General features: G+C 43.0%; 1 long non-coding RNA gene across 1 annotated transcript; it reads left to right on the forward strand.

Moving 5' to 3' along the window:
• The first annotated feature begins 5,467 nt into the window (after positions 1-5,467).
• LOC145522730 (uncharacterized) lies at positions 5,468-23,202 on the forward strand. The gene is made up of 2 exons (XR_014066144.1): positions 5,468-5,522; positions 22,922-23,202. It is a non-coding gene; the product is annotated as an uncharacterized LOC145522730 (long non-coding RNA).
• Positions 23,203-27,521: the final 4,319 nt, after the last annotated feature.

Raw genomic sequence — 27,521 nt, forward strand, 5'->3', positions numbered from 1 at the left:
ATGAGGTTGACATGAGCCATGAGAAACGGAGGTATCATGATAATAGCTGATGCTTATGCAGGGCTTACTACATACCTGCCTGTTTTTAGCATTACCTATATCAGCTCATTTATTCTTGTAAAAACCTGAAGACAGAGCAAGTTCTGTTGTTGTTCGACTCCCCGGCTCCAGAGGCTCCTAATATCCGGTCAAACCCCTGACCTTCTCGTAACAATCCCAGAGATGGAAAGGTGAGGTTCCTCACCTTAAGCCTTGGGTTTTCTCAGATTTTTATAAACTTCCTCAGGAATCATCTCTTCATGTCCTTTGTTCCAGCTCCAGGTCTTAGGGCTGCCCGATCTTTTTTTTTTTCTTGGTAAATAATGACATTGCTTGCCAATTTCTTCATTTGTATCCATCAAACTAATTGCCAATGACTGGCAGAAACTACTGCAAGCCTTTCCCCAAGTAGGTCACTAAACAACCAGAGCACAAGAAGATTTTTTTTTGAACACTTACACAGTATGCTTTTATACAATGCCCCCAGAAATGTATTTTGTAATTCAAATTTACTGCACATAAAACATTATACTAACTGTAAATAAAATTATAAGAACAAAAACCCCTCACCATCCCATTACCTTAACAGTTCTTGCATTTTCTTTGTAATTATTATCCATATTTTTTAAAAAAAGACATGATTGCCATTAGTCCATATATGCATTATCAAATGAACTTGACAACTAATTGGTATTTCTCAAATTAATAATTAGAAACTCCCAGAAAAAAATGCTAAGTGTTCATGGCACAGTCATGAGAATTGTTCACTATAAAAGGGTAGGTTAAAGCAGGAGAAAGGTGAAACCTGCAAAGGAACCAAAAACTACTGAGTCTCCACCATTTATCAGGAGCCTAACTTTACCTGAGAGTTCTTCAATCTGGCCCCTAGAACTTGTAGGGTTAAATCTGCCACTCACTATATCAGCTTTATTTTTTACTCCATTTCATATTTTATTTTGGAACAATGTAAGTAGTTATCTTACATAATGATTTTTCTTTAAAAAGATAATTATGCCCATCTTGAAGCTTGCATTCAGAAGAATATAGGATTCAAACTTGTTGCATATAGCAAAGTTGATATTTGCCCTTGACTGAAAGACAAAAAGTGCTCTTGAAAAAGTATTGTTTCCTTAGTGCTTATGGTAGACTCTCTCAGAGTGCCCCCTAAAGGGTTGCCAGACTTGGAAAATAAAAATATAGGTTAAATTTGAATTTGAATTTCAGGGAAATAAGAAATTAGTTTTTAATGTAAATGTGTCCCCAATATGCATGATCACCTCATCCCCACAGACATACTAAAGGAATGAGCCAAAGTGGCCACAGAACTGGCCCTTTATGCCAAGGGACTGCACCCTGATCATGCAACTACTTGATCTGACTAACTAGTTAACTAACTAGCTAACCAGCACAGGAAGGGTGGTCTGAAGTATTAGAGCTGTACTGGAGCTGTATTGTCTTGTCAAGCTGGGATCAGTCAGCACCATGGTGCACCAAGCCACAGAACAGAAGTGCAGAGAGAATCCAAGATAAAAGGCTACGTGGTCAGGAAGAATGAAGTGGAGACGGCAGCTGCCCAGCAACCTCCCAGATTCCATGAGGCACAGTTGTACATGCTACACTCGGGTCCAGAAGAATCTCCTTTATCTACACTAACTTGAGAGAGTTCATGTTCCTTGTCACCTGAATTCTGACTAAACCACTTCTTTGCAGTGATGGGAATTCATGATTGGGAGTATCACGATTCATATCTCTGGCTGGGTCTGAAAGGCGCCCCTGCACCTGGCTTCATGATGGTGTGGAGTGGCAGTGTGTCCATGTGGGTGCCATGTGGGCACTGTGTGGTTTGCTCCATCTATTCCCTTTCTGCTCGTCCTTTTAGCAACTTAATATCTAGGGGACTCAGACCTGCAGACCAGACTCTTCAGACAGACCAACAGAAGAAAACTAAAAGGACGCACAGAGTCAGGAAACTCTCTGGGATATGCCTAGAGGTAGTCCCCAATAAGTCATTGATTAATCCACCTCTACTGGTCCAATCACATCTCATACACACATGTGCACATTCCCCCCCCCCAACACAGTCCAGGCATGCTTTCCTGTCCCTTTCATCACATTCATTATCACCCCTACTCTCCAGCTCCTTAAATATTGATGAAAGGTAATGATGAAACCCAGGAGTCGTGATTTGTCAAATCCTTCTCAGGACACAAAGTGGCTCAAAGCAGAGGTGGGCGCCAGGCAATGAGGCCAAGCCTCTGTAAGGCACTCTTTTCCCCAAGGTCCAGGCTTCCTTTCCCAGCTCAGGATATTGTCAGACATTTGGCTTAAGCACTTTGCTGACTTCTGAGATCTCCTTGTGAGATTCTCTGCCGCAAAGAAGCAGAACCTCAAGCTGTTATTTTCTCTATGCCCTGGGAATGCAAATCAGCCAACACAGCATCGCAGACTGTGCTGCACCCGGGAAGCCCAGTGCTGTTTTTTTTTTTTTTTTCCTCCTTCCTCTCAGCCAAGTTGCTTTAAGCCCAGGAGAAAACTACCCAGCCAAGGGAAGAGCTCAAACTCAGACCCGGCGCAATTTCAAATCTTACTCCCCTGTATAAGGATTTCTAAAAATGAACAGGCCCTCACACTTAGTGACTGTCCTTAGCTCTAGAAGGAAATGCTAACTCCAGTTTTCTTTTGATTTCTATTTGCATGACATATCCTTTTCCTGATTCAGTGATCCCACTCCTGGACATATATCAAGGAAAAATTAAAAAAAAAATACACACACCCCAATGTTCATAGCAGCACTATTTACAATAGCCAAGACATGGAAACAACCTAGGTGCTCATCAACAGATGAATTGGTATATAAGATATGGTATGTATATGTATATATATGTGTGTGCAGTGTGTGTGTGTGTGTGTGTACACAATGGAATACTACTCAGCTATAAAAAGAATGAAATAATGTCTTTTGCAGCAACATACCTGCAACTAGGGGCTTCCCAAGTGGTGCAATGCAGGAGATGCCTGAGTCAAGGGTTCGATCCCCGGGTTAGGAAGATCATGTGGAGGAGGGCATGGCAACCCAATCCAGCAGTCTTATCTGGAGAATCCCATGGACAGAGGAGCCTGGCGGGCTACAGTCCAGGGGGTTTCAAAGAGTCAAACACAACTGAAGGGACTTAGCACACATGCAGATGCAACTAGAGATTGTCACACTAACTGAAGTAAGTCAGACAGAGAAAAACAAATACATGATATCACTTATATGTGAAATATATATATATATATATATATAAATGAACTTATTTACAAAACAGAAATAAATTTACAGACATAGAAAGCAAATTTATGGTTACCTAAGGGGAAAGGGTGGGGGAGCAATAAACTAGGACTTTGGGATTAAATGCATTAAATGCACACTATTATATATGTGAAGTAATCAACAAGTACCTACTGTATAGCACAGGAAACTATACTCAGTATCTTATAATAATCTGTAATGGAAGAGAATGTACAGAAAAGAATATATATATATATATATACACATATGTATAATATAACAGAATCACTTTGCTGCAAACTTGAAACTAACACAATATTGTATATCAATCATATTTCAATAAAAAGTTATTTTTTAAGAAATGCTCACAACATGCAGAGCCAACATTATTCTACTTCTACTTCTGGTTTCATTTTGTCACTCTTGATTGATCGCTCTTAACCTCACAGTTCCCATACAGTGTCCATGGGCGATTCAGCGGACATATTTGGAGGGTCTACACAGGGCTCGTCACCCTTCCCTTCTTGCTTATAGTACTCAGGTTTCCAGCCCCGCCCCCTGTAGACCCTTTACCTGGGGAGACTAACCTCCCCTCCAGCCTGCAGCGAGCCTCCACACTGAGTGCTGAGCAGTGCCTGTGACCATGAGACTGTCTTCACCTTGGTCAGTTTCTTCAGACTTCGCACGTGATCTAATCTAGTCTAATCTGGATTCCAGCTGGAATGCTGAAACAGAAACTGTGCCTTTCCTCCTGCAACTCTTCAGTTAGAAGTCAGGCAGCTTCCAACTTACTGGGATGCACTTGAGAAGAAAACGAATACTCTGGGTGGCAGAGCAGAAAAAAGTGAGAGAAAAGTACACCCCTGACCATAAATTGTTGAGCTGCTGAACCAGGCAGGCTGATGGCCACTCTTCTGCTAGACTTTCCAGGCACACAGACCAACAAATCCTTTTCCTTCTTTATGCCAGTTTGGATTGCATTTTCTATTATGTGCAACTAATTGGAAAAAGCCAAGTAAATGTTCTAGCAAATATTCTAGTGAGTGATGAGAAGTGGCTATTCCAACATCACTAATATGTGTGTGTGGTGGCTCTGGACACTGTGCAGTATGTATTTGTTTTGTGCTAGTTTTAGCCTATTGATAATAATACAGGAAATGTGGGCTAGAAATGCCTGGAAGCACCCACCTGGGCCCCAGTGAGCTCCCCACAGACTTCTCCCCATTCCAGTTCAATATTACTACTGGACCAACCCTCGTGATTCGTATTATGATTGCAAGACACCCTTCAGCAATAAGTATTAGGAAACTTCGGATAAAAAAAGAATGCATTATTTACAAGTCTTGGCATATACAAGGCAGTCAGCCGATGGAGTGGGTAGAGGGGAGTAGAAGGGAGAGGGGTAGAGGGGAGGGGCTGGGGGAGGAGTGATTGCAGGGGTGGGGGTCGAGGTAGTGGGTGGGTAGGAACAGGCCTGGGGTTCTACTTTTATTAGGATGAGAGTCAGGGGTCTAGGCTTTCAAAGACTGAGTCTTTATTGGCAAATTTAAAACAGAAGAGAGGGAATTTGTAGTGCCGTAAGAGAGAAAAAGTAAGCAAAAAAAAAAAAATTAGTTCAAATAACCAGTTATCTAAAACAACCAGAATCTCTAAAACAAAGGAGCCTCAGGGAGGCAGCAAGGGGCTTGGGTCATGGCTCTGTCTGGCCTAGTGATGGCCAATGCGCTTGCAAGCGAGTGCAGAGAAAAAGAGCGAGTCTGGCAGTCAGGCAAGGAAAGATTTATTATAGGAAGAAAGAAAGAAATTGGTTTTAGAGAGAAATCACTGCTCTTTTTACAACCAACCCTTCTTATATCCATGGGAAATTGTGCCCCAGAGGGAGGGTGCCTCAGTTTATCTTTAGCCTGCAGCTGTGGTCTTGTGGTCACGTAGTCAAAGGGGTCTCATGGATGGGTGGTCATGTAGTCTTGAGAAACTGGCACCAGCAGGGAAAAACAGGATATCGCCTTAAGGAAAAGGCAGGATGCCCACCAGGGCCAGGTGACCACTGTGACTTCATCCCTTGTTGTCAGGTCAACACAGTGGGCCATATTTTAACTATACGCTATGGGTCCCTTGTGAACCCTAACATTCCAGCCTTTTTGATATAGTATAAGGGCCAAAGGTCAGTCTTTTGTATCTGCTTCATGCCAGTTTGGGGCAACATCACGGGGTAAGATAAGAAAAGGCTGGAATGTGGATTAAAGGAAGCTTTTGATAATTGGAGCAAGTTAGAAGTAGCTCATGAACAGTCTGGTTGGTGAAGGCTTGTGGGTGATCCTGGAGAAACTTTGAAAAAAGATGCATTAGACAGGGGCTGAAAGTCAGAATGAGGGTTAATATGAGAAGGGGGCCCAGTAAATGTAGGACCCATGGCATCCAATCCCAATTGCTTAACCAGTTTTCCCATGAATTACTGAGATGTTGAAGTATTCTTGAGGCTCTATTTGTCAGATTCCTTGTAGCCTCCTTTACAGCACCTGATTTATTGGCATAGAAATAGCAGGCTTCATCTAGAAAAAGGCACAGGCTTCCTTTTTCTGCTGTGAGAAGGTCTAACCCTCTTCTGTTTTGAAGGACCATAGCTGCCAGGGAATCTAGTTGACCCTGGAGAGTGATAAGGCTGGCTGCTACTTCTTCTAGGCTTTCAGTAAGATCCTTAGAGACTCTGTTAGTAGTTTAAAGAGATCATGAGTCCTGCACTCCCTGTTTTGATCCCCACTGTTATTCCTAAGCTTATCAATAAGGGAATGAATTGGATTGTTCATTTGGGTTGGTTATAGATTAAGGGAGGGTCTGGTTGTTAGGAGCTATAGAGATATCTGGGGCTAGATATACCAGGGTGCATGTCCCTGTCCAGTTAGTTGGAAGACATAAGCATGTGGTGGTTCCACATAAGAAAAATATTCCAGGAGTAAGGCAGCAACTGAAATCAATAGCAAATAAGAGTCTTTCTGGGTATATGTTAGCTGACTCCCAAACCGACAAGGAGCCAGCTCATGTGGCTCCTACGAGGGGGCTGGTGTCCTCATAGGGTGAAGGAACCTTCCTGAGAAAGCAATAGAGTGTCCTGGAGCTCCTGAGACATGGTAAATAGCATGGCCCAAAGGAAAGGTGAGATGTGAGGTGTGATTACAGAGGTACGATGGTATAGAGCCTAGATGTGGGTGTGAGTTATTTACAGGGTTGTGTCTAGGAAAGCATAGGGAGCCTATTGCTGTAAACAGACATCAGAGGTGGTAGGTCCTCCTACAGCTGGTTTGATATGGATGGAAGCGAAGTCAGCAGAAGTGAGGACAACATTTTATCAGGATTGTTGATTTGATCTGTTGAGTATAAATAGAGTATATAGGACAAAAAGAGGGGCTCTCCCCTGTAGGTATGGTAGAGGGAAGTGTTTATGTGGTTCCACTGATTTGTGGAGACAGGTAGCGCCAATTGACCAGGCTAGGAGATGGACAAACCGATCCAACAATCACTAGACAGAGTTGGATTTGAGGTATTGAGTAAATGGTAGGTTAAGTTTAAAGTTTTAAAAAGGTAAGTTAAATTTAGGGTAGAGTGAGAATTAGGTAGGGCATGATGAATGTATAGAAGAAAATAGAATCAGATCAGTACCGTGAGGTGGTGGCTCATATTTAAAGGGAGTAAACGGTGAGGATAAGGGCCCAGGTATAATAGTCAGTTTGTACAGGTGCAAAGTCTATTAAGTCTCCCTGTAACCGTAGATCAGTAATAAAATCAAGAAGTGTGGAAAAGTCAGTGATCAGTGATTATGAGATTTTGTGAAAAAGCGAGGTTTTGTGATATTATATATACAAAAGTAGGCAATGAGTCCATTTAAATTTACAGTAAAAGAATGTCCCAAAGGATGGAAACCATAAGGAAATAAATGAAACAAAAGAGGAGTTTCTTAACAGGAGTCCACTCAAGGGGGAATACAGAATAAAGTCCTAGTCCAAACGAGGTAAGTAAAGGGAGCCCCAGTCCAACCAGTAACCAATACATCTGATCGTCTCTTTTGCTTGTCAATATTGGTTATTTATGGCGTTCTGCTTCTTCAGGGATTCGATCCAGTTGCAGCCTGGTGGATCCCAGGATGGTGCTGGAGTAGCGAGGGACGTCCGATGGGGAGTAATTTTTGGTGGAGATTAAGAGTCTCCTGGGCCCGCTTTAACCTGGAGATATGAAACCAAGAATGACCTGCCAAGTTAGCGGCTGTTGGTGTGGTTAAGATGACCTCAAAAGGGCTGGTCCACTGAGGCTGTAATCTTTATGTCTTAAGTAAAACTCAATCCCCAGGTACGGTCAAGTCAGTAGGATTTGTTTGATGAGGCTTTGGTAGAGAGCAATCTGCAAGTTCTCTTGGTATCTAATAAGGTTAAGGGAGGGGAGATAATCTCCCATTAAGGGACTCGAAGTAGGAAACTGACCTAAGAGAAAAGGGCAGCCATGCATGAGCTCCAAAGGATTAGGAAAAGACGGAGCCGTGGAGCGGCCCTAATGCGAGCCAAAGCCATGGGAAGGAGTTCAGTCCTTGGCTTCTGTAGTTCGAGAGAAAGTTCAGTTAGCTGTGTTTTGAGAATTGAATTGGCCTTTTCTGCTTTTCTTGAGGATTGAGGTCTACAAGGAATATGTAGCCTCCAGGTTGTGCCAAGAGATTGGGCCACTTGTTGAGTGATTTGGAAGACAAAATCGGGTCCATTATCAGATTGGAGAGAAAGCTGGAGGCCAAAGCGAGGGATGATTTCTCCAATAAGAACTTGTGTTGCCTCTGAGGCAGTTTCTGACCTTGTAGGAAAAGCTTCAACCCACCCCCAAAAGGTGTCTGCTAGAGGGAGTATAGTTTTATTTGATGTGTAGGAGGCACGTGAGTGAAATCAGTTTGCCAGTCTTCTCCTGGTATGTGACCTCATGCCTGATGTGTGGGGAATGAGGGAATTGGCTTAGATCTCCCTGGGGTGAGACAGAGGCACACACAGTACAGGAGGGAGTGATTTGCTGTAGGAGTGAAAGGAGGTTAGGATAGGTGATAAGAGGTCTTAAAGGCGATAGAGAGGTTTAGTGCCTATATGTAAAGCTCAATGAATGTCTGTAAGAATTTGTATGGCCTGGGGTTGGGGAAGGACATAGCCGCCTTGTTTTTGTAACCAGTCTCCTTGAAGTTGGGCTCCCTCTTGTAATAACCGTGTCTTTTCCTTGGGGTGATAAAGGGGTTTTATGTTAAGGATTACTATGAGCTGATGAGCAGGTGTTCGGAGTGAGGCTTGCTTTGCCTCCCTGTCAGCAGCATTGTTACCCCATGAGATGAGGTCTGAGGCCACTTGGTGACCTTTACAATGTATGATGCTGGCTTCCGTTGGCATAGTGGCTGCCTTTAGGAGTTGATGTATAAGTGGGGCATTAGTTATGGGGGATCCTTTTGTAGAAAGAAACCCTCATTCTTTCCAGATGGCCACACGTGAGTGTATGATGTGAGAAATATATTTAGAGTCAGTGTATATATGTGCTCATTTGTTAGCTGCAAGGATAAGTGCCCTGGTTAGTGCAATAAGTTCTGCTTTTTGGGAGGAGTTTCCCTCAGGGAGAGGTTGAGATTCAATAATCTCAGAGTCAGAAACAATTGTATATCCAGCTACTCCTTTTCCTTTTCGGGTTGTATACAAGCTACCATCAATACAAAGAAAGATCAGGGCTATTTAAAGGGACTGAGCAGATATGGGAGGAATGAGGTATCAAGTCTTCTAATGTCTCATTACAAGTGTGAGTTGGAGGCTCAGAAGAATTAGAGATGAGGGTGGTTAAGAGTAGGGCAGCGTTCAAAAGAGAACTCGGGAGATTCTAGGAGGGTGACGTGGATTAGTTCGATACAAGAAGGTGACAGAAGAGACAGGGCCTTGTGTGAGAGTAAGTCCTTAAGGTCACTGGTGAGTGAAAGACTGTGGGTGTCCCAAAAGCAAGATTTTGCTTTCTTGAGAGAGAAGCATAGCTGCAGCCAGAGCACGCAGGCAGGCTGGCCACCCCTGTGTGGTATCCGCTTGTTCTGGCAGAGAAGTAAGGGGGCAGAGGAAGGGCCCTGCCTCTGCCCTGAGATTCCTAGGGCAACTGTAAGTCTCTCATTGGTGTAGAGTGTAAAAGGGCATGAGAGACCAGGCAATGTTAAAGCTGGCGAGAGAACAGCTTGTGTTAGAGCATCAACAGCTGTGCAGACATTTGACTTAGTCTCAAGAAGCTCTGAAAGATCCCCCTGGATAGCTTGGTGTAGGGGTTGTGCTAGAAGGGCAAAACTGGGGATCCAGAGGCGTAGATACCCAACCAAGCCCCAAAAGGGCAGAATTTCTGCATTTGATGTAGATAGTGGTAGGGCAGATATAAGGGACTTTCTATGTCTCTTTGTTGGTGTCAGGAAAACTCCAAGATAAGTGACCTCAGGAAGGGGAAGTTGAGCCTTAATAGGAGATACTTGATAGCCCCAGTCAGCTAGGAAGTTGAGGAGTTGTATGTCACTGAGAGTGTATGAGTGAGGGGTTACAAAGGAGAAGATCATCTACGTATTGGAAGATAGAGCTTGGGGCAAGATTGAGGGAGGTTAAGTCTGAGGCCAGGGCTTGGCCAAAGAAAGGAGGATGATCACGAAATCCTTGGGGAAGGACAGTCCTTGTTAATTTTTGGTAGTGATGAGTGTCTGGATCTGTCCAGGTAAAAGCGAAAAGATCTTGAGAGTCTGGGTGTAAAGGGATGGTGAAAAATGCATCCTTGAGGTCCAGGACGGTGGAAAAGGTAGTAGAAGGGGAAAGAAGGGTTTAGGGATTTGGGACTACTGGGTGAATGGGGCCAACAGCAGCAGGAATAAGTCTCAAGTCTTGACCCAGGTGGTAGGAGCCATTTGGCTTTTTAACAGGTAGGATAGGCGTGTTATAAGGAGAGTGAGTAGGGCGCAAGGGACCCTGATGCAGCAGCTTAGAGATGATAGGTTTTAACCCCTGTTGATGTATCTGGGAAATAGGGTATTGAGGTTGATTAGGAAACTTTGTTAAGTCTTTTAGATGAATATAAACAGGAGTATGGTGGGAGACGATGGAGGGGTTATCAGTTTCCCAGACTGTAGGGTTTACAGAGGAGGAAGGTAATGGGGGATGTGAGGAAATAGCAGGTTCAAGCAGCAGTAGCCAGCCCAGGTCGGGAGAAAGATTTGTAATAATGAGGAAAGCCTTGAATCTGGAGAGTAGATCCCTTCCAAGGATTGGAGGGGGGCATTTTGGGAGTATGAGGAAAGAATGAGAGAATGGGGTATTTTGAAGTATGCAAGGCAGAGGCTCAGTAATCTGTGGTGTAGACACAAAACCGTCAACCCCCACAATAGAGATCTGAGAGACTGGTTTTCCCAGAATAAGCAGGCATGGCAGAATAGGTAGCCGCCCTGTCGAAAAGAAAAGAGATTGGCTTTCCTGCCACTGTGAGAGTTACCCTGGGCTCCACAGAGGTAACGAGAGTTGGGGCCCGGGGCCCTGGGCACCTTCAGTCTTCAGCAGCAAGTCCAAGGAGGCTGAGCAGAGCTGGGTCCGAGGACTCTTGATCAGGACCGGGAGGGGATGTCTGGACCCCTAGAGGTGGATTAGGGCAGTCTACCTTCCAATGTCCCTTTATGCCACAATTAGGACATGGACCCTGAGGGGACCTGGGTTTTGGGCATGAGCGGGCCCAGTGCCCTTCTTTACCGCACTTGTGAATTCTAGAAGGGCCTAGATGACTTCTTTTCTCTGTCAGAGGATCGAGGTTTGGAGCCGTGTAGAGCAGTGGCTAAGAGATAATATTTAGCCTGATCTCTTTGAGCTTTTTCTAGTTTTGCCTGTTCTTCCCCGTTATTGAAAATTTTTAAAGTCAAATTTAAAAGATCTCGTTGAGAGGTTTGAGGGCCTTCCTCAGCCTTTTTTTAGCTTTTTTTGAATGTCTGGGGATGACTGGGAAATAAAATATGTATTAAGGACAATAGTAACTTCTGTTGAAGTTGGATCTAATTTTGTAGATATTTTTTAAAATTTGTTTATCTATTTTTTTACTTTACAATATTGTATTGGTTTTGCCATACATTGACATGAATCCGCCATTTGTGTACATGTGTTCCCCTTCCAGAACCCCCCTCCCACCGCCCTCTCCATCCCATCCCTCTGGGTCATCCCAGTGCACCAGCCCAGAGCATCCTGTATCATGCATCGAACCTGGGCTGCCGATTCGTTTCACATATGATAATTTACATGCTTCACTGCCATTCTCCCATATCATCCCACCCTCGCCCTCTCCCATAGAGTCCAAAATACTGTTCTATACATCTGTGTCTCTTTTGCTGTCTCGCATACAGGGTTATCTTTACCGATTTACTAAATTCCATATATATGTGTTAGTATACTGTATTGGTGTTTTTCTGACTTACTTCACTCTGTATAATAGGCTCCAGTTTCATCCACCTCATTAGAACTGATTTGAATGTATTCTTTTTAATGGCTGAGTAATATTCCATTGTGTATATGTACCACAGCTTTCTTATCCATTCATCTGCTGATGGACATCTAGGTTGCTTCCATGTCCTGGCTATTATAAACAGTGCTGCGATGAACACTGGGGTACACGTGTCTCTTTCAATTCTGGTTTCCTCGGTGTGTATGCCCAGCAATGGGATTGCTGGGTCATATGGCAGTTCTATTTCCAGTTTTTTTAAGGAATCTCCACACTGTTTTCCATAGTGGCTGTTTGGATTCCCACCAACAGTGTAAGAGGGTTCCCTTTTCTCCACACCCTCTCCAGCATTTATTACTTGTAGACTTTTGGATAGGAGCCATTCTGAAGGGCGTGAAATGGTACCTTGTTGTGGTTTTTATTTGCATTTCTCTGATAACGGGTGATGTTGAGCATCTTTCATGTGTTTGTTAGCCATCTATATGTCTTCTTTGGAGAAATGTCTGTTTAGTTCTTTGGCCCACTTTTTGATTGGGTCGTTTATTTTTCTGGAATTGAGCTGCAGGAGTTGCTTGTATATTTTTGAGATTAATTCTTTGTCCATTGCTTCATTTGCTATTATTTTCTCCCATTCTGAAGGCTGTCTTTTCACCTTGCTTATAGTTTCCTTTGTTGTGCAAAAGCTTTTAATTTTAATTAGGTCCGTTTGTTTATTTTTGCTTTTACTTCCAATATTCTGGGAGGTGGGTCATAGAGGATCCTGCTGTGGTTTATGTCGGAGAGTGCTTTGCCTATGTTTTCCTCTAGGAGTTTTATAGTTTCTGGTCTTGCGTTTAGATCTTTAATCCATTTTGAGTTTATTTTTGTGTATGGTGTTAGAAATTGTTCTAGTTTCATTCTTTTACAAGTGGTTGACCAGTTTTCCCAGCACCACTTGTTAAAGAGATTGTCTTTTCTCCATTGTATATTCTTGCCTCCTTTGTCAAAGATAAGGTGTCCATAGGTGCATGGATTTATCTCTGGGCTTTCAATTTTGTTCCATTGATCTATATTTCTGTCTTTGTGCCAGTACCATACTGTCTTGATGACTGTGGCTTTGCATAGTAAAGCCTGAAGAAAGGCAGCTTGATTCCTGAAGAAAGGCAGTTTGATTCCTCCAGTTCCATTCTTCTTTCTCAAGATTGCTTTGGCTATTCGAGGTATTTTATATTTCCATACAAATTGTGAAATTATTTGTTCTAGTTCTGTGAAAAATACCGTCGGTAGCTTGATAGGGACTGTATTGGATATATAGATTGCTTTTGGTAGTATACTCATTTTCACTATATTGATTCTTCTGATCCATGAACACAGTATATTTCTCCATCTATTTGTGTCCTCTTTGATTTCTTTCACTAGCATTTTATAGTTTTCTATATATAGGTCTTTTGTTTCTTTAGGTAGATATATTCCTAAGTATTTTATTCTTTTCGTTGAGATGGTGAATGGAATTGTTTCCTTAATTTCTCTTTCTGTTTTCTTATTGTTAGTGTATAGGAATGCAAGGGATTTCTGTGTGTTGATTTTACATCCTGCAACTTTACTATATTCATTGATTAGCTCTAGTAATTTTCTGGTGGAGTCTTTAGGGTTTTCTATGTAGAGGATCTTGTCATCTGCAAACAATGAGAGTTTTACTTCTTCTTTTCCAATCTGGATTCCTTTTATTTCTTTTTCTGCTCTGATTTCTGTGGCCAAAACTTCCAAAACTATGTTGAATAGTAGTGGTGAGAGTGGGCACCCTTGTTTTGTTCCTGACTTTAGGGGAAATGATTTCAGTTTTTCACCATTTAGGGTAATGTTTGCTGTGAGTTTGTCATATATAGCTTTTATTATGTTGAGATATGTTCCTTCTATTCCTGCTTTTTGGAGGGTTTTTATCATAAATGGATGGTGAATTTTGTCAAAGGCTTTCTCTGCATCTATTGAAATAATCATATGGTTTTTATTTTTCAATTTGTTAATGTGGTGTATTACATTGATTGATTTGTGGATATTGAAGAATCCTTGCATCTCTGGGATAAAGCCCACTTGGTCATGATTTATGATCTTTTTAATATGTTGTTGGATTCCGTTTGCTAGGATTTTGTTAAAGATTTTTGCATCTATGTTCATCAGTGATATTGGCCTGTAGTTTTCTTTTTTTGTGGCATCTTTGTCAGGTTTTGGTATTAGGGTGATGGTGGCCTCATAGAATGAGTTTGGAAATTTACCTTCCTCTGCAATTTTCTGGAAGAGTTTGAGTAGGGTAGGTGTTAGCTCTTCTCTAAATTTTTGGTAGAATTCAGCTGTGAAGCCATCTGGTTCTGGGCTTTTGTTTGTTGGAAGATTTCTGTACAGTTTCAATTTCCATGCTTGTGATGGGTCTGTTAAAATTTTCTATTTCATCCTGGTTCAGTTTTAGAAAGTTGTACTTTTTCTAAGAATTTATCCATTTCTTCCAAGTTGTCCATTTTATTTGCATATAGTTGCTGATAATAGTCTCTTACGATCCTTTGTATTTCTGTGCTGTCGGTTGTTGTTTGTTGTCTGTTCTGTCTCCATTTTCATTTCAAATTTTGTTGATTTGATTTTTCTCCCTTTGTTTCTTGATGAGTCTGGCTAATGGCTTGTCAAGTTTATTGATCTTCTCAAAGAACCATCTTTTGGCTTTGTTGATTTTTGCTATGGTCTGTTTTGTTTCTTTTACATTTATTTCTGCCCGAATTTTTAAGATTTCTTTCCTTCTACTAACCCTGGGGTTCTTCATTTCTTCCTTTTCTAGTTGCTTTAGGTGTAGAATTAGGTTATTTATTTGACTTTTTTCTTGTTTCTTGAGGTGAGCCTGTATTGCTATGAATATTCCCCTTAGCACTGCTTTTACAGTGTCTCATTGGTTTGGGGTTGTTGTGTTTTCATTTTCATTCGTTTCTATGCATATTTTGATTTCTTTTTTGATTTCTTCTGTGATTTGTTGGTTATTCAGCAGCGTGTTTTTCAGCTTCCATAAGTTGGGAGTTTCAATAGTTTTTCTCCTGTAATTTACATCTAATCTTACTGCATTGTGGTCAGAAAAGATGTTTGGAATGATTTCAATTTTTTTGAATTTACCAAGGCTAGATTTATGGCCCAGGATGTGATCTATTCTGGAGAAGGTTCCGTGTGAACTTGAGAAAAAGGTGAAATTCATTGTTTTGGGGTGAAATGTCCTATAGATATCAATTAGGTCTAACTGGTCTATTGTATCATATAAAGTTTGTGTTTCCTTCTTAATTTTCTGTTTAGTTCGTCTATCCATAAGTGTGAGTGGGGTATTAAAGTCTCCCACTATTATTGTGTTATTGTTAATTTCCTCTTTCATACTTGTTAGCATTCGCCTTACATATTGTGGTGCTCCTATGTTGGGTGCATATATATTTATAATTGTTATATCTCCTTCTTGGATTGATCCTTTGATCATTATGTAGTGTCCATCTTTGTCTCTTTTCACAGCCTTTGTTTTAAAGTCTATTTTATCTGATATGAGTATTGTTACTCCTGCTTTCTGTTGGTCTCTATTTGCATGAAATATCTTTTTCCAGCCCTTCACTTTCAGTCTGTATGTTTCCCTTGTTTCGAGGTGAGTCTCTTGTAGACAATATGTATAGGGGTCTTGTTTTTGTATCCATTCAGCCAGTCTTTGTCTTTTGGTTGGGGCGTTCAACCCATTTACATTTAAGGTAATTATTGATAAGTATGATCCTGTTGCCATTTACTTTATTTTGGAGTTTGAGATTATACATCCTTTCTGTGTTTCCTGTCTAGAGAAGATCCTTTATCATTTGTTGGAGAGCTGGTTGGTGGTGCTGAATTCTCTCAGCTTTTGCTTGTCTGTAAAGCTTTTGATTTCTCCTTCATATTTGAATGAGATCCTTGCTGGGTACAGTAATCTGGGCTGTAGATTATTTTCTTTTATCACTTTAAGTATTTCCTGCCATTCCCTTCTGGCTTGAAGAGTTTCTATTGAAAGATCAGTTGTTATCCTTATGGGAATTGCCTTGTGTGTTATTTGTTGTTTTTCCCTTGCTGCTTTTGTTCTTTGTGTTTCATCTTTGTTAATTTGATTAATATGTGTCTTGGGGTGTTTCGCCTTGGGTTTATCCTGTTTGGGACTCTCTGGGTTTCTTGGACTTGGGTGATTATTTCCGTCCCCATTTTAGGGACGTTTTCAACTATTATCTCCTCGACTATTTTCTCATGGTCTTTCTTTTTGTCTTCTTCTTCTGGGACTCCTATGAGTCGAATGTTGGTGTGTTTAACATTGTCCCAGAGGTCTCTGAGGTTGTCCTCATTTATTTTAATTCTTTTTTCTTTTTTCCTCTCTGTTTCGTTTATTTCTATCATTCTATCTTCTATCTCACTTATCCTATCTTCTGCCTCCATTATTCTACTGTTGGTTCCTTCCAGAGTGTTTTTGATCTCATTTATTGCATTATTCATTATATATTGACTTTTTTATCTCTTCTAAGTCCTTGTTAAACCTTTCTTGCATCTTCTTGATCCTTGTCTCCAGTTTATTTATCTGTAACTCCAATTTGTTTTCAAGATTTTGGATCATTTTCACTATCATTATTCATAATTCTTTATCAGGTAGATTCCTTACCTCTTCTTCTTTTGTTTGGTTTGGAGGGCATTTATCCTGTTCCTTTACTTTCTGGGTATTTCTCTGCCTTTTCATCTTGCTTATAGTGCTGTGTTTGGGGTGGCCTTTCTATATTCTGGCAGTTTGTGTTTCCTCTTTATTGTGGAGGTTCCTCGCTGTGGGTGGGGTTGGGTGGGTGGCTTGTCAAGGTTTCCTTCTTGGGGAAGCTTGTGTCGGTGTTCTGGTGGGAGGAGCTGGATTTCTTCTCTCTGGAGTGCAATGGAGTGTTCAGAAATGAGTTTTGAGATGTCAGGGGGTTTGGTGTCACTTTGGGCAGCCTGTACATTGAAGCTCAGGACTATGTTCCTGTGTTGCTGGAGAATTTGCATGGTATATCTTACTCTGGAACTTGTTGGCCCTTGGATGGTGCTTTGTCTCAGTGTAGGTATGGAGGCATTTGTTGAGCTTCTATCGATTAATGCTTCCTGGATTCAGGAGTTCTCTGGTGTTCTCAGGATTTGGACTTAAGTCTCCTGTCTCTGGTTTTCAGTCTTATTCTTACAGTAGTCTCAAGACTTCTCCATCTATACAGCACCGATGATAAAACATCTAGGTTAATGATGAAAAGTTTCTCCACAGTGAGGGACACTCAGAGAGGTACACAGATTTACACGGAAAAGAGAAGAGGGAGGAGAGAGATAGAGGTGACCAGGAGAAGAAGAAGGGAATCAAAAGGGGAGAGAGCAAGCTAGCCAGTAATCACTTCCCTATGTGCTCGCCACAGTCTGGATCCCTCAGAGATGTTCACAGAGTTACACAGAGAAGAGAAGAGGGAGGAAGGAGACAGAGATGGCCAGGAGGAGAAAAGGAGGAATCAAAAGGGGAGAGACAGATCCAGCCAGTAATCAGTTCCCTAAGTGTTCTCCACAGGCTGGAACACACAAAGAGATTCACAGGGTTGGGTTGAGAAGAAAAGGGGGAGTGGGGAGATGGAGGCGACCTGGTGGAGAAAAAGGAGAGTCAAAAGGGGGAGATAGCAGTCATGCCAGTGATCTCGCTCCCAAGTAAAAATTGGTACTGAAGATTGTGTTCTTAAAGATACAAAGTTGATAACAAATACCAAAAAGCAAAGATTAAAAATCTAGAGTAGAGGTTAGATTCTCAAAAATACAATATTAAAAAAAAAAGAAAAAGAAAAAGAAACTAGAGTCACAAAAATTATAAAATATATATATATATGAAGTTTGCTTTAAAAATAGGGTCTTTTTTCCTGCAAGGTAATAGCAGGTTATAAAAATGAAAATTGAAGGAGTAATAGGGGACTTAAAATAAAAAAATAAAAGTTTTAGAAATTTAAAAAATGATAACAGTAAAACTATATCTAGGACTTTCTCTGGAGCTGTTGCAGACAGTGTGGAGTCAGTTCATTTTCAGATAATTCCTTGGTCCAGCTTGTAGTTTTCAAGGTCTATAGGCCCCTTCCTATGTAGTCGGTGCTAACTACAGGGTTTTAATCTATTGCACCTGTCACTTCCAAAGCAGATCCCTCCGTTTATTTTAGCTTCTTCTGTTTGCTGGTCTCTTTAATGTCTAATTTCTGCCCTGACACAGTGAGGGTGGTGGTGGTCACTTTTTTTAGTCTCACTTGTTTAGTCGTGCTGTTGGGAGGGGGGAACACTGCAAACAAATATCACTGGCGTGTGCTCACAGTGATTCAGCTACTCTGGGTTTGCCCCTGCTCACGGTGTGTGTGCTTTCCCAGTCTACACTGTTCAGGCTCTAGGTTGCTCCGCTGGGAACTGTCTGAGGCGGGCCTCTGGGGTTGCCTGTACTTCCCAGGTTTAAGCCGCTCAAGTTCAGGTTCCTGGGTATTTCACAAAGGCGCAGACTTGGTTGAGCCTGGGTTTTGTGCCCTTTCCAGGTTCGAGCAGCTCTGGTGACCAAGTTTTTGGCTAGTGCAATTGGGGGCTGTGACTTTTCCCCTCCCCCGTCCCAGCCGCTGGGTTTTCTGGGTGTACAATGGGCGTGCCTTCTCAGGTGTGCCCTGTGTCTCTTCTGGGGAGCTGATCTCTGGCTGTGACCCTCCCAGCAGGTGTCAACCCTCCAGAATCCCAAGAAGTCTTGGTTAGCAACGAGGTCTGCTTGTAGTTTGGTATAGGATGCCTCTCTTGGGCTGCGATTGTGCCCTTCCGGCTCTGGCTGTCCTCACCTGCCCGTCTCTGGCGGAGGATGGGCCGGTCTGCAGCCAGCTAGCTCTGCTCAGTCCTTTGTTCTGTGAGCAGGCCTGGCAGTGTCTTAGGTTAAGGCTTTTCGCAGGATAGCTATCCCACAGTCTGGGTTGCTATCTCAAGCTAGTTCCCTCAGATTGCCCTCAGGACATTCAGGTCCAGTCCTTACCCAAAGCAATACAGCCCGCCCCTCCCTGTCCAGTCCCCGCTTGCTAGTGGGGGATGCATGCGTCTGGGCTGCTGCTTCCCTGGGAGTTGCTGTTAGGTGCGTGATCTGTGAGTTTTAATTATTTATTTATTTTTCCTCATGGTTATTTTGCCCTCTGAGATTCCAAGGCTCGCCACAGACCTGCCAGAGAGAGTGTTTCCTGATGTTTGGAAACGTCTCCCTTTTTTAAGACTCCCTTCCCGGGACAGATCTCTGTCCCTACCTCTTTTGTCTCTCTTTTTATCTTTTATATTTTGTCCTACCTCCTTTCGAAGACAATGGGCTGCCTTTCTAGGTGCCTGCTGTCCTCTGCCAGCATTCAGAAGTTGTTTTGTGGAATTTGCTCGGTGTCTAAATGTTCTTTTGATGAATTTGTGGGGGAGAAAGTGGTCTCCCAGTCCTATTCCTCTGCCATCTTAGGACCACCTCCAGATCTAATTTTGTATATTTTTGTAGGGCTTCTGTTAATCTAGCTAGCTTCTGTTAATCTAGCTAGAAATTGTGCTGGCTTTTCATCTGGTCTTTGAGTTATTTCTCTGAGTTTATCAAAGTAAACAGCTTTATGTCCTGCTTTTCGGAGGCCTGCAATAAGGCAAGTCACCATATGATCATGGGCTGTTCATCCTGGTAGTCCCAATTAGGGTCATCCCTGGGAGTGGCAGCTGAGCCTACAGGCATAGTATCATCAGTTTGATGTATTTCATGGGCATCAGCCTAAGAGGTTTGCCAGACTCATTCTTTCTCTTCTGCGAGGAGGGCAGAGGAGAGTAGAATGTAAATATCATGCCAGATCAAGTCATAAGACTGGTGAGGTATTTAAATTCTTTTAAATAAGTGTCAGGGTCAGAGGAAAAAACGCCAAGATGTTTTTCAGTTTGAGATAAATCAGAGAAGGAGAATGGGACATGTACCCAAACAAAGCCTTCTGTACCAGCCACCTCTTGTAAGAGAAGGAAGGGAGCTGGGAGGGATTCAAGGTCCTGTTTCTTTAAGGCCATAAGGAGGATATTTAGGGAGGTCGGAATTGATGCTTTTGACTTGTGGTGTTGCAGAAGACTCTTGAGTGTCCCTTCAACTGCAAGGAGATCCAACCAGTCCATCCTAAAGGAAGTCAGTCCTGAATATTCATTGGAAGAACTTATACTGAAGCTGAAGCGCCAATACTCTGGACACCTGATGGGAAGAACTGACTTATTGGAAAATGAGTTTTTCCCAGACCCTGATGCTGGGAAAGATTGAAGGTGGGAGGAGACGGGGGTGACAGAGGATGAGATGGTTGGGTGGCATCACCGACTTGATGGACATGAGTTTGAGTAAACTCTGGAGATTGGTGATGAACAGGGAGGCTTGGCGTGCTGCAGTCCATGGGGTCGCAAAGAGTAGGACATGACTGAGGGACTGAACTGACTGACTGGATAGGGACTTGAGACTCTCGGTAGTAGAGGGTGGAGCTGAAGGCCCAGAGCCTGTTTTGGAAACAGGCCTGGGGGAGGATCGGAAGCAGCGGCAGCCTGGGGGCAGGGCAGGGGGGATGTAAGGTGGAGGTTGTGGGACCAGGTCTGCTATCAAAGGATTAGAGCTGATTGGAGGTGCACTGTGGTCAGAAGGGCCAAAAGAAGAGGTGGAAACATCCAAACAGGGATCAGGAGATACAGTATTGGGGGGATGTGGCCCAGAGTGGGCTCAAAGTATTTGAGAAGTGGAACAGGACGTGCAGAGAGAGGGCGGGGAGTGGAGAGGAAAGAAAGCCTGAACAGAAGGCACCTCTGACCACCTGCACTGTGGCAGCAGAAGTTACTGAGCTCTGGTAAAGTGCTATGATCAAAATCGCCGTTCTCTGGCTCCGGAACCTATTATCAGCCAATGTTGTGGCCAGACTGGGTTAGAGTTGTTAGGTAGTTAGAATAGGAAACAGGAATCCAGAATGGCAGTGGCTAAAAGGCAAGGGAGGGAAAAGCCCGTGAAAATAGAACAAAGGAAGTTCCGAGGACGGGGGTGAGGACCTCAGGTAGAACAAACAGCACTCCTGGCTAGCCCAATTCACATAGGGAAGGCCCAGGGGGAGGAAGAAAACATATAAAAAGAAGAGCCAAAGGGCCGGGACTCTCTCTTCTCTTCGTGTCTTTGGGTCAGCACGCTTCACGCCTTGAGGATGTATTTCCTGCTCTTTTCTAAATAAAATTGAGCTGTAACATGGAGCTGTAACACTGATCTGTCTTAGAGCTATAACACAGTCTGTTCAAGACCCGAGAGCTATAACACGGTCTGTCTGAGAGCTGTGACATGCCAAGGGCTTTAATGTCCATTGCTTCAAATTTTTGCTGAGACGAGACAGATCTGAGGAGATTACTCTCCCCTGACAGAGTGATGGGTGGGTCGCTTTGGCCTTATTCCTCCTTGAAATCCCAAGGTTTTTAGGTTCTGGAGAAGGCAGCCTAAAGGGGTAGATTTTGTAGGTTGGGACAGAGAATTTCCCATGATAGCTGAATAGGGAGGGAGGACGAACCAGGGTGAGTGAAAAACCAGGAGAAAGGCCTGAGAGAAAAGGTGTCCCCATCCTCACGGCCTTCTCAGACAGCAACAGGGTCCACCTTGAAACAGGCGCCCCCCATCTCAAAGTGAGGCCAGGGCCCAAGGGTCACAGAGATCCGCCTCATGCCAGGGCCTCCAACCCCAGACCAGAGAAAGAGGACCCCAGGGAGCAGGGCCTCCAACACCAGATGGGAGAAAGAAGACCCCAGGGAGCAGGGCTTCACTCTCCCCTGCGGCCAGGAAGTGAGAGCTGAAGTGTGGACGTCAATCCAGCAAGGCCAATGCAGGGTCCTGCCCAGGGGCCTGCCACAGATCCTCGGTGAGGTCCAAGGGAGGGGACCACCGAAGGTGGACTCAGGAGAGGAGCCCCCCTAGCCGCAGTGGGTCTTCCCTCCTAGGTTTCGGCTCAAGAAATGTAATGCAAGCAGGAGAAAAAGACAGCGAGCCGGGCAGTCAGGCAGAGAAAGCTTTATTATAGGAAGAAAGAAAGAAGGTGACTGGCTTTAGAGAGAAACCACTGCTCTTTCTACAGCCAACCCTTCTTATGCCCTATGGATGGGAAATTGTGCCCTGGAGGGAGGGGGCCTCTATTTATCTTTAGCCGGCAGCTGGGGTCTAGTGGTCACATAGTCGAAGGAGTCTCAGTCAGGTGGTCACGTAGTCTTGAGAAACCGGCACCAGCAGGGAAAAACAGGATGCCCACCAGGGCAATGTGGCCACTGAGACTTCATCCCCGGTTTATCAGGTCACCACAGTGGGCCATATTTTAACTATACACTATGAGCCCCCTGTGAGCCCTAATAGTGCTTATTGGCCATAGCCTTCTGGAAGCAATGCCTCTTTGAAGTGGGTGCCAGCATGATCAAAGCCTAATCCAGGCAATTGCTTTACAAAAGGAAAAGCCAAGTGCCAGGGCTTACACTACAGAAACCTCCACAGCCATACTGGGCGGACCTTGGGCTAGGAGTAGGTATCTATCTTAAAACTGCATTTTCAAAGCAAGAACAATGTTTACATTTAGATTGTTTGTATATCTGGATGATTTGAAAGGGTGAACTAATGGAGATTATGCATCTTCCCATCCCCTCACTTATCTATCCATTCAATTATTTACTAATACAAAAATATTATTGAGTGTTTAATATGTGCCAGACTCTGATAGATAAGTGAACAGGACAAGTGATTGCCTGAAAGTTGATCATAAGTTAATACATAATATAAGGACAAATGGTGATTGTTATAAGTAAAAATATATCAAGGTAAGGAGATAGCTAGTAAAGAGAATTTCAGGAAACATTAAAATAGGATAAATTAAGTAGGGGTCCTCTGAGATGTGACATTTGAAAACAGAACAAAGTAAGGAAGCAAATCACATGAAGAGAGGTAAGGGAATTCCAGGCAGAGGGAACTACCACCCATGCGGAGACCCTGAGGTAGGAACTGTTAGGGAAAATACTGACTAAAACCACCAGGCACCATAATAACCATTTGCATGACTTGTTTTATGACAGGAGGTCCTGGTAAGGAACATAGAACTAACAAGCCAAAAACCAAGAGAAGAATTCAGGAAAGGTCAAAAGGAGACACCATATGTCTTACCAACTTCCCAGAATCCTCCTCACCTGCATGTGTGCACCACCAGGAAGGACTCTGAGTCAGAATGATTGGCCAGAAACAACCTGGAAACTAATCTCATCACCATAAATCCGAGACTGTGAGCCAGGTTGCAGAGCATTCCTCCTGGGTTCCTTTACCCTACTGGCACCCTCCCCAGTAAAATCTCTTAGTCAATGAATGTGTCTCCTCAGATAATTCATTTCCGAGTGCTAGACAAGAGCCCGCTAATGCGCCCCAGAAGGGATCCCGCTTCCAGGAACAGAACCATGCTGGCATATCTGAGACTCAACAAGAAGTCAGTGCAGCTGGAGCAGAGCAAACAAGGAGGGGAGTATAAGAGATGAGGCAGGGGAACAAGCAAGAGCCAATCTTGTAGGATCTTCTAAGGAAAGAAAGACAGGTACATTTAATTCCTAACTGTTGTGGGCAGCCACTGAGAGTGTTTGAACAGGCGAAGGACATGAGCTCATTTAAGCTTTCAGATGAATCAACACGGCTGAATCTCAAAAACCTAAGGTTGAAAAATGAAGTAATTCACAGAATGATTAAGTCCAAAACAAACAATACTTACTCTTTGATCTATTAGCTAGGGATACTTTTTTTAACAAAATAAAAAGCAAAGATGATTAACACAAAATTCAGGATGCAGGTTACCTCTGAAGGGAGACAGGGAAATGCAATTTGGGAAGAAATATAGGGGATGTCTAGAATGCTGGTAAATTCTATTTCTTAAGCTGGATGGTGACTAGGGGTGTTCATTTCATGATTATTCTTTAAATCATATATGCTGTCTTAAATATGATAAAAACCTATATGATAAATTTCATAAGAATACATGTTTTTAATGTTTTGGCTATGTAGCCAAATGATCAGGTCCCATTGCTCACATTTTACAAAATCAATTACATACTCACAAATGGCAGAAGGGAAAATGACCTTAATCAGAATGCTGGCACCTGGGGAGATGGTGGAGTGGACTCACTGCTTCCCAAAAACCACCTGTGAAGGCTCTGTTCAGCCATGAAAGTTTTTAAAGGGAAACAAGGAAGGTAATCATTGGGATTGGAGGGGGGTCAGAGTCATCACCACCCACTGTGTGCAGGACTGTCCACTCCTCGTGGTCGTCCTTTAGACGTTATCTTGTTCACCCAGTTTGTTGGAGAGATTATTGGAGGGGAAGCCAGAGAAAAGATCTGGTCATCTGTTAACTACTAATTCTTCATTTCTACTCCGTTGATCCTACAGAAAGAACCAGCAAGTTAGACAAGGTATTGTGTGATTAAAAGCTTTGAAAACTGTGCTTGGGCCAGGGAAGAGTACAGCATGGTTTACAAGTTAGTTCCAATGTAGCTTCATGCTAATGTGACAAGAAAAGGGGCTTCCTGCTGAGGGTGGTTTCCTGCAAAGAGCTGCTTACAGCTTCTGAGGGTGATTGACTCGAGGAAAGCAAGCTTGATGCAAGTGTTGACCTCACACAAACAGACTGCTGGATATTTCTCCAGCAGAGATGGGTTTATTCAGACTCAGTAGGCAATTTCAATTCAGGGTCTACAACCATGGAGGGCCATGTGCAAACCCCCTTACAGCCAGGGAAGGAGAAGTCTTTTAGAGAGAGGAAAAAGAATTCAGAAGGGCTCTAGTAAACCTTGGTTTAGTCCATAGCTTGGTGGAGTCATTGCCAAGAAAGAGTCTTTCTTCCTCCTGTAGGGCTCTAATATGGTCACAGGGCGAGAGAGCTCCCCCTTCTAGTCGCCTAGCTCTATTTAATTATTGAGGTTTCAGCTTACGAATTTTTTACACAGAAAGATTCATGATAAGGCTGTTTTAAAACTCCAAATGAGAATTGGTGGTGTGAAATAGAGCATTTCCTGCCATATCAATAAACAAGGAATCACAGCCATCTGTGATTCCAGCCCTCCAAATGTGAATTTCTGAGCCTGGGAAGAACAGTGCCTGCTATCCGGCAGTCCTCAAGCTGCCACCACAAGCTGCCGCCACTCCCTACAGTGAGCAAGGCACTAAGGATGTGAAAAATCAAATCGCAAGAGGCTAGCCCCAGGTAGCTGAGATGCTTATGAAAGGAATGATTTCAGTAATCCCAGACTCTTGCATCTTCCCTAAATTTCTTAACTTGAGATATCTGGTTTTCCTTAATTAACAATAATCTTTTGATGTTCAAACTACTTGCCCCTTGCTGCAGATTTAACTATATAACCTGACTGCTCCTGCCTCCCTGCCTCCTTGGAGTGGTTTTCTCAGGGTCTCTTGAGAAGCTGTCTCCCAGGCTTGAATCCTAAAAATTTCCACCAAATAAAACATAACTCTCAACTTCTAGATTTTGACTACTTTTTAAGTTGACAGTGGTATGGACTAGTGTGATTGCAGTTAGTGAAAAGGGAGCAGATGTGAGCTGAGCAGATTTTGAGAGTTGAAACTAATAAGAATTGCATATGCATTGGATATATGGTGTGAACCCCCCAAAAGTGGGGGAATGGGGCAAGACTTACATAAGAGCAGATGGAGGCAAGACTGATGGGAAGGCAGGAAAGCTGATCTCTCCAGACCCTTCTGGCCCTGAAGTACCTGTACTTTCTTCAAGGAAAGCCTTGGTAATGCATATCAGAAGCTAGAAAAGAAGGTTAGAATCTCTAAGTCCCATATCTACAGGAGCATCTCAGGACATTGCCCTCCAGGATCCTTAGCAACAGTGTGACTGCTCCCTCTGGAAGAAGAGTTTGGTTCTGACAGCTCCTTCCAGAGGTATTGGAGTGAAAGCAGAGGAGAGAAATGAAGATTTGGGAGCCAGAGATCAAAAAAGAACCTCTTGAGGTTTCTCTAACAAGTAATTCATGAGGGAACTGGGATTTCAGGCAATAAAGCAGAGAAAATGAAGGAAGAGGTAAAAACTAAAGCAAATCCCTCCAAACCACAACTAAACCACATCAGGAGGAGTAGGGAGGCAACATCAGGAGAGAGTCCACCTCACCTTGGAGAGCTACTCAGTCAAGTTCAAAGCCACTCTGAGCAGGTCTACCCAAGGGCACCCTGAATTCCCCGTGGTCTGCAGAGCAGTTCTACTGGTCTGTCTTGTGCAGAGGGAGCCAGAGAGGTCAGGGAGGGTCCCTGTCAGCCCTCCATCTCCCTGCTCCTGCCTGGCACCTCTTAGGACAGGAAGAACCTTCAGCGCTGAAGCTCCTTCACCCTGCCTGAAGCAGCCAGGAAGAACCATAGACCACGACCCTGCGGGCTGGATGATGCTGGAGCCCTAATTTAAAACCAAAGACAACCTAGGTTCTTTGCTAATTTTAAAAATCGTGTTCAGGGCTGGTGCAATGAGATGACCCAGAGGGATGGGATGGGAAGGGAGGTGGGAGGGGGGTTCGGGATGGGGAACACATGTAAACACATGGCTGCTTCATATCAATGTATGGCAAAAACCACTACAATATTGTAAAGTAATTAGCCTCCAACTAAAATAAATAGATTAATTTTAAAAAATTAAAATAAAAAATAAAAATTGTGTGTGCATGTGAGGACTGAGATTTTCAAATTCTTTCCCCATCCTTCCCCCTTCCTGGTCCTGAATCACACTAAAATCATAACAGCAACAATCCCAATGATAACCTCCCCTCCCTATCTACCATTTATTGATCACTGTTGATGTTCCAGGCACAGTGTTAGGTAATTTCATCACATTAACTCATTTTGGGATCAGAGCAACCTTGTGAGATCTGTATTATTATCTTCATTTCCCTGATAATAGTGCTAGCCTACATTTACCCAAATCTTTCCACCTTCCAGGCATTGTAAATAACATGTATTATGTTATCATAAGGACAGTATTATTCTCATCCCCAGATCACAAAGAAGAAAACACACTCAGAGAAGTGAAGTAACTCATCTTAGATTTTACAACCAGCAGAGTTGCCTGCTATCATGGATAGGGTTCCCCAGAAAGGCTCACATCCTGGGACTCCTCAGCTACTGCAGGCCAAAATTAAGGTATCTGGGAGGCCTCTCCACTGGCATTTTTACCAACAGCTTTGTTGAGATATAATTCACATACCATCCAATTCACCCATTTAAAGTGTAGGATTCAAAGGCTATCAGTATATCCACAGAGTTGTGCAACCATTACTACAGTCATCTTTAGAACATTTGCAAAAAAAAAATTTGCATTACCCCAAAAAGAAAACCCTAAACTTTCATCATTATCCACTCCCCAACACTTGAATCCCCACAGGTGTAGGCAACAGTCAATCAACTTCCTTTTTCTGTGAATTTGCGTTTTCTGGACATTTTATATGAATGAAATCATAGAATATGTGACTTTTGGTGAATGACTTCTTTTACTTAGCACACTTACTTTCAAGGTTCATCCTTGTAAGTATCACGCTTCAGTAATTCATTCTTTTTTATTTCTAAGTAATATTCTACATCATAGGGTTATACAGTTGTCACTTGGTATCTGCAGGGGATTGGCTCCAGGAACCC

The sequence above is a fragment of the Giraffa tippelskirchi genome, chromosome 10 (assembly GCF_054371585.1).
Source record: "Giraffa tippelskirchi isolate mGirTip1 chromosome 10, T2T-mGirTip1v1.2.pri, whole genome shotgun sequence".
Classification (NCBI taxonomy): domain Eukaryota; kingdom Metazoa; phylum Chordata; class Mammalia; order Artiodactyla; family Giraffidae; genus Giraffa; species Giraffa tippelskirchi.